The sequence below is a fragment of the Columba livia genome, chromosome 19 (genome assembly GCF_036013475.1).
Source record: "Columba livia isolate bColLiv1 breed racing homer chromosome 19, bColLiv1.pat.W.v2, whole genome shotgun sequence".
Classification (NCBI taxonomy): domain Eukaryota; kingdom Metazoa; phylum Chordata; class Aves; order Columbiformes; family Columbidae; genus Columba; species Columba livia.
In genome coordinates, this window is record NC_088620.1 from 11409618 (window position 1) to 11418252 (window position 8635).

Sequence of the window (8635 nt, forward strand, 5' to 3'; positions counted from 1 at the left end):
AAACTGTTCGCTTTGCCGCAAAAGGTTTTGTTTCAAAGAGTCAAACTTTTCGCTCTGCTGCGCAAAGTCCTGCTTAAGAAAGTCAGACTGCTCACTCTGCCACGAAAGGCTTTGCTTTAAAGAATCAAACTGTTTGTTTTGCCACGAAAAATCCTGCCTTAAAGAGTCAAATCGTTCACTCTCCCGTGAAAGGTTTTCCTCCATTCGGTCCTTAAGTTTACACAGATCCTGTGTTACCTTTAAGTAAACACTCAAACTGGCACACACCGCAGACCCTATAACTACAAGGCCACAGATTACTGCAGAGATATTACTCAACCCTCCAAATAATTCCTCCATCTCTGATATCCTGCCGACTACGCCAGAAATGTCACAGAGCAACCCACAGGTCAATTTTAGGGACCACAAGGTCCAAAACCAACTTTTATTAGACCAGCGAGGCACAGGGTTTTAGCACTCCGAATGTGACTTAAATACAGGTTCGGATATCAGTGGAGGAAATTATTGAGAGGGGCAGCCACTAATACAACAGGAGGTCCACAGAGTGCATGCACGTGGCTTCACCAAAACAGTGCCGGAGCCGTCCCCGAGTCCCGGAGGAGTACACACTTGCCTAAGCACGGTGTGGGATTATTTTTATAGAGATACACGTACTCGCAGTGAGTACGGAAAGTGTGCACTCGCGATGTCGCGAGAGTAAATTTATAATACGCTCGCAGTCCTGCGAGAGTTATTTCACACGTGCAAATGTGCACGGAATCCTACACGTGCTTATGTGGAAGCACGGGAGGAAAATATACTCGCGATTGTGCGAGGGGCTCTCGGCGGCCACTCGCGATTGTGCGAGGAAATAAAGTACTTGTGCAAGTGTGCACGGAAAGAAAATATACTCGCAATCCTGCGAGAAGGTTTACTTACACCGTGGCGGCGAGGCAAGCGGAGTCTCCATTCCGGGGAGGGGGTTCTCGTGGCGGCAGTGGCTAAGCTCGTGCTCCAAGAGACCCGCGGCAATGGGCGGAGTCTCGACGAGAGTCCCGTTTTGTTATCTGATCAGACCTGACTGTAGGCATTGTATAAGCTTCTCTGCACCCCCCACACTGAGTGTGGGTGCCCCTGAAGCCCTCAAACATCCCCCACACTGGGCGCGGCCCAGTGTGCCTTGGCACTCCCTTCTTCTAATGTCCCAGGAGCCAGGGTGCTCTGGGCCAAACAAAAGAAGCTGTTAGCCTCAAACAGCAGAGGAAGAGGGAGAAGTGCCGTGCTGCAAAGGAGGGGGAATTGCAGTCTGTCACAGGCGGTCACCCACGAGGATGTCAGCCTTGTTGGACTTCCCCCTAATTCTGGTCCATAGGCACTCAACCTTGTCACTGCTGACCTCAAGTTTAACAGAGTCGAGTGACTCTCTAACATATAAAGCCACCCCTCCACCTCTCCTACCCTGCCTGTCTTTTCTGAAGAGCTTGTAGCCACACATAGCAGCACTGCAGTCATATGAGTCATCCCACCATGTTTCTGTGATGGCAACTATGTCATAGCTTTCCTGCTGCACGATGGCTTCCAGCTCCTCTTGTTTGTTGCCCATACTGCGTGCATTAGTGTACACGCACTTCAATTGGGCTGCTGATTTCCCTCTTATTCGGGCTTTCCATCCTTAGGCTGATCTTTGGATAGCCCGGTTTCAATCCCTTCCCCCTTCAAACCTAGTTTAAAGCCCTCCTGATCAGCCCTGCAAACTTATGGGCTATAGTCCTCTTGCTCTCCCTAGAAGGTTGAAGCCCATCTGATTTGAGGAGACTAGGTACCACGGAGCTTGCCCCGTGGTCAAAAAACCCAAAATTTTGATGGTGACACCAATCCTTAAGCCACCTGTTGATGAGATGGGCTTTTCTGCTCCTCTCTTTATTTAGCTCCTCATCCATCCCAGCTAGCACAGGAACTGAGGCAAATAATGCGCACTAGAACACTTGCTTCTGGGCATCAGACAAAAGTGTAGCCATTGATGGTAAGAAGTATGTTGCTCTATGAAAAGCTTAATGACCAGTCTTAGGAAGCATTTGGCTGTAATGAGGTTCAGCCCTCCACAGATGCAGTTCACGCAGTAGAATTCGGTGGGTGAAGCTGGCGTCTGTCTCCCCGAGCAGGGAAAGGACAGGACGCCCTCCTGCCCACACTGGGCCCATACGGGCAGGTCCACAGCAGCCAGCGTGGGGCAGGAGCAAGTACGCAGCCAAAGCGGGTGCTGAGGCACACGTGTGCTCTGCACAGAGCTCCGTGTGTCCCGGCTCCTCTCACCTTCTTTGTGGAGAGCAAAGCAACAGAATGATGTTGGGAGTGGCCCCTGGCTCCCGCGGGGCTCAGCTCTTGTGCAGCCAGCGCTCAGGGCCACGGCAAAAACACCTGTAAGGGGGCAAGCGGGACCGGCTGTAGTTCAGCTGAAAGGGTCAGGGTAGGGTGTGATTTCTGCTTCCCTGTTGACTTTTCTCTGGCACAAAAGCACACAAATAATCCAGAGAAGCATTCTGCTGGAAACACAGCCATGAGCAAGGCTAGGGTGAAACCTTTTTCGGTATTTTTGATGAAATCAACATTCTACCTTTTGATCTACCACTACAAAATTTATACTTTGCATAGGATAAGTGGAAGGACAAAACAGAAAATATATATGATGTGGTTGTGATTCTTTTAATTATATTCCTTTCACTGGAAGGGTATGAAATACCTGTAAAAATAAAACTGGATGCAATATAATATGAAGCTAGAGTGGGGACTATGGAAGGGGTTATAATACCCCTATTTGTCAAAAAATAAGACAGGGTCTTGTATTGATTTTTGCTCCAAGAGATGCATTAGGGCTTATTTTCAGGGGATGTCTTCTTTTCCATGAACAACAATCTACATTTATTCTTGAACAAATAATCAACATTTATTCAAATATAGTCATATCATCACATTCTGGAACTCTCCAAACCCTGAATTCCATAATGAATTTCTTGTGACTCTGTTTCGTTTAGAACCATTGGCCCAAATCTCTCACGTCTATCAATAGTGGTTTCCCTAAACACCCTGCTCATAGCGCATTGACAGCGCAACTGTCGTGATTTTATCCCATGAGCTTCACCCTGGTCACCACCTCTCGCAGTCCGGCTTCACAGAGTGTCACAGAGCAACCCACAGGTCAATTTTAGGGACCACAAGGTCCAAAACCAACTTTTATTAGACCAGCAAGGCACAGGGTTTTAGCACTCCGAATGTGACTTAAATACAGGTTCGGATATCAGTGGAGGAAATTATTGAGAGGGGCAGCCACCAATACAACAGGAGGTCCACAGAGTGCATGCACGTGGCTTCACCAAAACAGTGCCCGAGCCGTCCCCGAGTCCCGGAGGAGTACACACTTGCCTAAGCACGGTGTGGGATTATTTTTATAGAGATACACGTACTCGCAGTGAGTACGGAAAGTGTGCACTCGCGATGTCGCGAGAGTAAATTTACAATACGCTCGCTGTCCTGCGAGAGTTATTTTACACGTGCAATGTGCACGGAATCCTACACGTGCTTATGTGGAAGCACGGGAGGAAAATATACTCGCGATTGTGCGAGGGGCTCTCGGCCGCCACTCGCGATTGTGCGAGGGAATAAAGTACTTGTGCAAATGTGCACGGAAAGAAAATATACTCGCAATCCTGCGAGAAGTTTTACTTACACCGTGGCGGCGAGGCAAGTGGAGTCTCCATCCCGGGGAGGGGGCTCTCGTGGCAGCAGTGGCTAAGCTCGTGCTCCAAGAGACCCGCGGCAATGGGCGGAGTCTCGACGAGAGTCCCGTTTTGTTATCTGATCAGACCTGACTGTAGGCATTGTATAAGCTTCTCTGCACCCCCCACACTGAGTGTGGGTGCCCCTGAAGCCCTCAAACATCCCCCACACTGGGCGCGGCCCAGTGTGCCTTGGCACTCCCTTCTTCTAATGTCCCAGGAGCCAGGGTGCTCTGGGCCAGACAAAAGAAGCTGTTAGCCTCAAATAGCAGAGGAAGAGAGAGAAGTGCCGTGCTGCAAAGGAGGGGGAATTGCAGTCTGTCACAATCCCACCCTGTGACTACAGTCATGGTCTGACAGAACTCTGGAGTGGTATCACAGCTACCTCTTGCCTCCAAAGTAAAAGGGGACACTTCTGCCAGTGAGCCTTAATGTCCACTGTGGATCACCATATGACATATGTTGACTTACCCCTGCAAACAGTTATTAATAACAATCAATAATATAATCGAAGTAATTACAACAATCAACAATTGCCCGAGGTAATTATTGAGTCCCAGCATCAGTCACAGTTCGTTAGTGTTTCCATTCCTGTGGCTGCCTTCCTTCTGAATGGCTTGGTGGTGTTAGCTGGATCCTCTTCCACCCTGTCATTGTTGGTGTTGTTTCCAAGGCATCTGGATGCTCTTCCATCCCTTGCTGGTGTTAGGTGAATCTTATTCCACCCCGTCACACGCATCTGTACTTCTCTTCCACCCTGTCATCTTCCTTCGCCCTGCAAGAAAACACAAAGCAGATCTCGGTCCCTTTGGAACCGGGCTTTCATAGTTAGTAGGCGGGAACTATCCACCGAGCACTAATACGGTGGGTTTTCCCATTCTCATCAAGGGCTTCCCAGGCATATAACCCTCTGGGCTTTGCTAGAGTCATGGGCACAATACCAATAGACGGTAACTTCACCATGACAGGCTGGCCCACTTGTGTTTTTGGGGACTGTTCTTCCTCTGTGTTGGTTGTCAAGTTGCTGTCTGTCAATGGCTTTTCAGGACAGAAAGCCCTGATTTTGGGGCTTCCATAGCTTCCCCAGCGGTTATTGACAAGGAAGACAGCTTGTGTTAATCGCTTGTCCCAGTTGGGTCGTGATACGTCTGCGTATTTCTTAATCAAACCATTGGTTCGTTCCACGATCCCATTGGCTTGGGGATAATATGGTGTATGAAACACCCACTTAATACCTTCTCCCTTGGCCCAGTCCTGAACCACAGCAGCTGAGAAGTGTGTGCCATTATCACTCTGGATATTCTCAGGAGTGGGTAGGACACCAAACCACCCACACAGTGCTTGCACGGTTTGATCTCCAGTGGCTGCTTTGACAGCAGTGGCCATTGATAATCCTGATACTACCTCTACCCCCACCAGGATGTATTTCTTTCCATTAGAGGGTTTCAGTGGCCCGATATAGTCAACTTGCCACGTGCTCCAGAGAGTCTTGCCCTGCCTTATATGTAGGGCCGGGGCCTGATTTGGGTGATCAGCTTTAAGTCTGAGCCGGCATTGTGGACAGGCTGTAAGAATTGCTTCACATGTTCTCATGGATACTGGCCAACCCCGGGATCGGCATTCGTAATAAAGATCTGCCTTTCCAGAATGGCCTCGCTTAAGGTGTAACCATTCAGCTAACCGTGCCCACTCCTCTGGTGTGCTTTCAGCTAGTCTGATCTGGGCTAGAAAATCAACTTGTTGATTCCATTTGGCAGCGGGGGTTCCATCCTTCGCATGTCCTTTTACCCAGCCCACACTCAAAGGTCGTGACCTGCCTATTTCTAATAGTCTTTGCCAGTCTTCAGCTCTCCACACTCTGGTGCGATTTACTTCCCACTGATTAGATTCCCATTGGCATATCCATTCAGTTGCACCCTTATAGGTTGCATAGGAATCAGTGTAAATCGTGGAGGCTCCTCCTTCTGCTGCTAATAAGAGAGCACGCAGTTCTCCCACTTGAGCGCTACCTTCCCCCTCCTCTGTTATTCTTTTTCCAGTAGCAATCTCCAATGCTGCTGCCTTGTACTGCCAGTTTGTCCCTATCCGATGGGCTGATGCATCAGTGAACCAGACTCCTTGTGTGTCTGAGTCCTGGGTTAGCTCAGGTGCCTCTTTAATTGGAGAGGGTTTATAAGGCAGGCTCAACAGGACCGGATCAGCATTTACGGGTTGTTGAAGCTTTGAAACCTTTACAGAACCCTCCTTAAGTGGTAACAATTGGCTAACTCCCTCTAAATAAGCATACCATTTTCGTACCGTTGCTTTCTGTGCCACCCCCTCGGGGGGGGGTAGCCCTTTAAGGACTGAATTCAACAGAGGGAAAGGGCCTTGTCTTCTTCCCTCAGGGGAATCATGAAGAACATATCTTTAACATCCAAAGCAGCCATCCATGGGTGGGCTGCTGCTTGTATTGCAGTCACCACCGAGGCTATGTTTGGGACAGCAGCTGTTAGTGGTGTTGTGTTATTATTCAGTTTTCTATAATCAATAGTTAGGCGCCATCGCCCATCAGGCTTGCGAACGGGCCAAACTGGAGAATTATAGGGAGAATGGGTGCGGCTAATTATCTGTCTTTCTTCAAGATCATTAATAACCTCCGTAATCCCCCGTTTTGCTGCATTTGGCAGGGGGTATTGGGGAGTACAGGTTATTGTAGATGTGGGTAGAGCAGGAGCGAGTTGCAAAATCCTAATGTCAGTAGTTCTTTCGGGCTGCAAGGGTGCAGAGGTAAATGGCAATATTCTAATGCGGGCTACCTCTGCTCTGTGACTCCCAAAGCTCCAAATCTCTCCATTAGGTAAGCACCACCATCTACCTGCCAAAATATCGAATCCCAATATGTTTGCCTTATAAGGACTCAGGGCAACTTCCACAGGCGTTGTCCGCTTTTCCCCAGGCAGCAAAAGGTGGGTTCGAGCTAAAGGACACCTCTCTGCTACACCCGTTACCCCCACTATATTGATGGCTTTCCTTGATGGTTTAATCCCAAGTTTGTCAGCTTGCCGCCTGTTCAAAACACTGATTTGTGCGCCCGTGTCAATTAGAAATTTCACACTTATCCGCCTTGGACCCACGGGGATATGTATGTATGGCTCTTTATCACTGGACCATTGGCAAGAAAATACAAAGCGGGTGGGGCGGTCCCGGTTCCCATCCGCTTTTACTAGTTTTTTGACTCCCTTTGTGAGGATACGAAAGGTTTAGTGTTTCGCTTGTCCTCAGGGAGGGGGGCGGTTATCGGTGCCTCCTCTTGGTTCTCTGATATCCTGCACGACTACGCCAAAAATGTCACAGAGCAACCCACAGGTCAATTTTAGGGACCACAAGGTCCAAAACCAACTTTTATTAGACCAGCAAGGCACAGGGTTTTAGCACTCCGAATGTGACTTAAATACAGGTTCGGATATCAGTGGAGGAAATTATTGAGAGGGGCAGCCACTAATACAACAGGAGGTCCACAGAGTGCATGCACGTGGCTTCACCAAAACAGTGCCCGAGCCGTCCCCGAGTCCCGGAGGAGTACACACTTGCCTAAGCACGGTGTGGGATTATTTTTATAGAGATACACGTACTCGCAGTGAGTACGGAAAGTGTGCACTCGCGATGTCGCGAGAGTAAATTTATAATACGCTCGCAGTCCTGCGAGAGTTATTTTACACGTGCAATGTGCACGGAATCCTACACGTGCTTATGTGGAAGCACGGGAGGAAAATATACTCGCGATTGTGCGAGGGGCTCTCGGCTGCCACTCACGATTGTGCGAGGGAATATAGTACTTGTGCAAATGTGCACGGAAAGAAAATATACTCGCAATCCTGCGAGAAGTTTTACTTACACCGTGGCGGCGAGGCAAGTGGAGTCTCCATCCCGGGGAGGGGGGCTCTCCTGGCGGCAGTGGCTAAGCTCGTGCTCCAAGAGACCCGCGGCAATGGGCGGAGTCTCGACGAGAGTCCCGTTTTGTTATCTGATCAGACCTGACTGTAGGCATTGTATAAGCTTCTCTGCACCCCCCACACTGAGTGTGGGTGCCCCTGAAGCCCTCAAACATCCCCCACACTGGGCGCGGCCCAGTGTGCCTTGGCACTCCCTTCTTCTAATGTCCCAGGAGCCAGGGTGCTCTGGGCCAGACAAAAGAAGCTGTTAGCCTCAAATAGCAGAGGAAGAGAGAGAAGTGCCGTGCTGCAAAGGAGGGGGAATTGCAGTCTGTCACACAGAGTTTCCACGCTGATTTCCCTCCATTCTATTTTCAATGTAGTCAATAATTTCCATGGTCCTTGAAGAGCTTGTTTATTGCAATATCAGGAGTCTGGAGATGGGCAGTCATTCCCGCGGGAACCTTTATTTGGTTGTTTTTCTCTTTTGAAGAAGTTCTTTGTGTCCTCAGCTGTCCGTGCTGGCTGGATTCCAGACTAGCAGAGCTCTTCGGCCACCTTGCAAAACAAGCAGCAGCATTAAATCAACCCGGTTCCTTATAACTGCTTGTGTGCACCTTTTTCAGTTTCAAGAATATAAATGCCTGAAACACTTTCAATCTTGTCCTTCTTGCTCTCAGTAATGATGAGAGGTGGGGCTTTATTTCCGTCCAGATGAATTGTCAAAATACGAGTAACACGTGCACTTTCATAACCAGGGGAGGGAATGTAGACTGAGGAGGCACCCGGCTGTCCGACTGTCGTGCGAGATCCTTGGCCCATAAACTCTGCAGTTGCATCCCCAGCAATCCTGGTGGAAGGTTGGTATTTAGAAAAGCCGATGCCATCAACAAAGAACTAGAATGCAAGTGCACGTTTAGTAACTTCAGCATCTTCCAGCTTAGACAGTGTTGCTGATCGGCTTAGAGA

At 49.1% G+C, this 8635-nt stretch overlaps 1 long non-coding RNA gene across 1 annotated transcript; it reads right to left on the reverse strand.

Annotated features, from left to right (window-relative positions):
• Positions 1 to 3175: 3175 nt before the first annotated feature.
• On the reverse strand, positions 3176 to 8209 carry LOC135575868 (uncharacterized). The gene is made up of 2 exons (XR_010467231.1): positions 7630 to 8209; positions 3176 to 4527 (listed from the first exon to the last, which is right to left on the reverse strand). It is a non-coding gene; the product is annotated as an uncharacterized LOC135575868 (long non-coding RNA).
• Between the last annotated feature and the right edge of the window lie 426 nt (positions 8210 to 8635).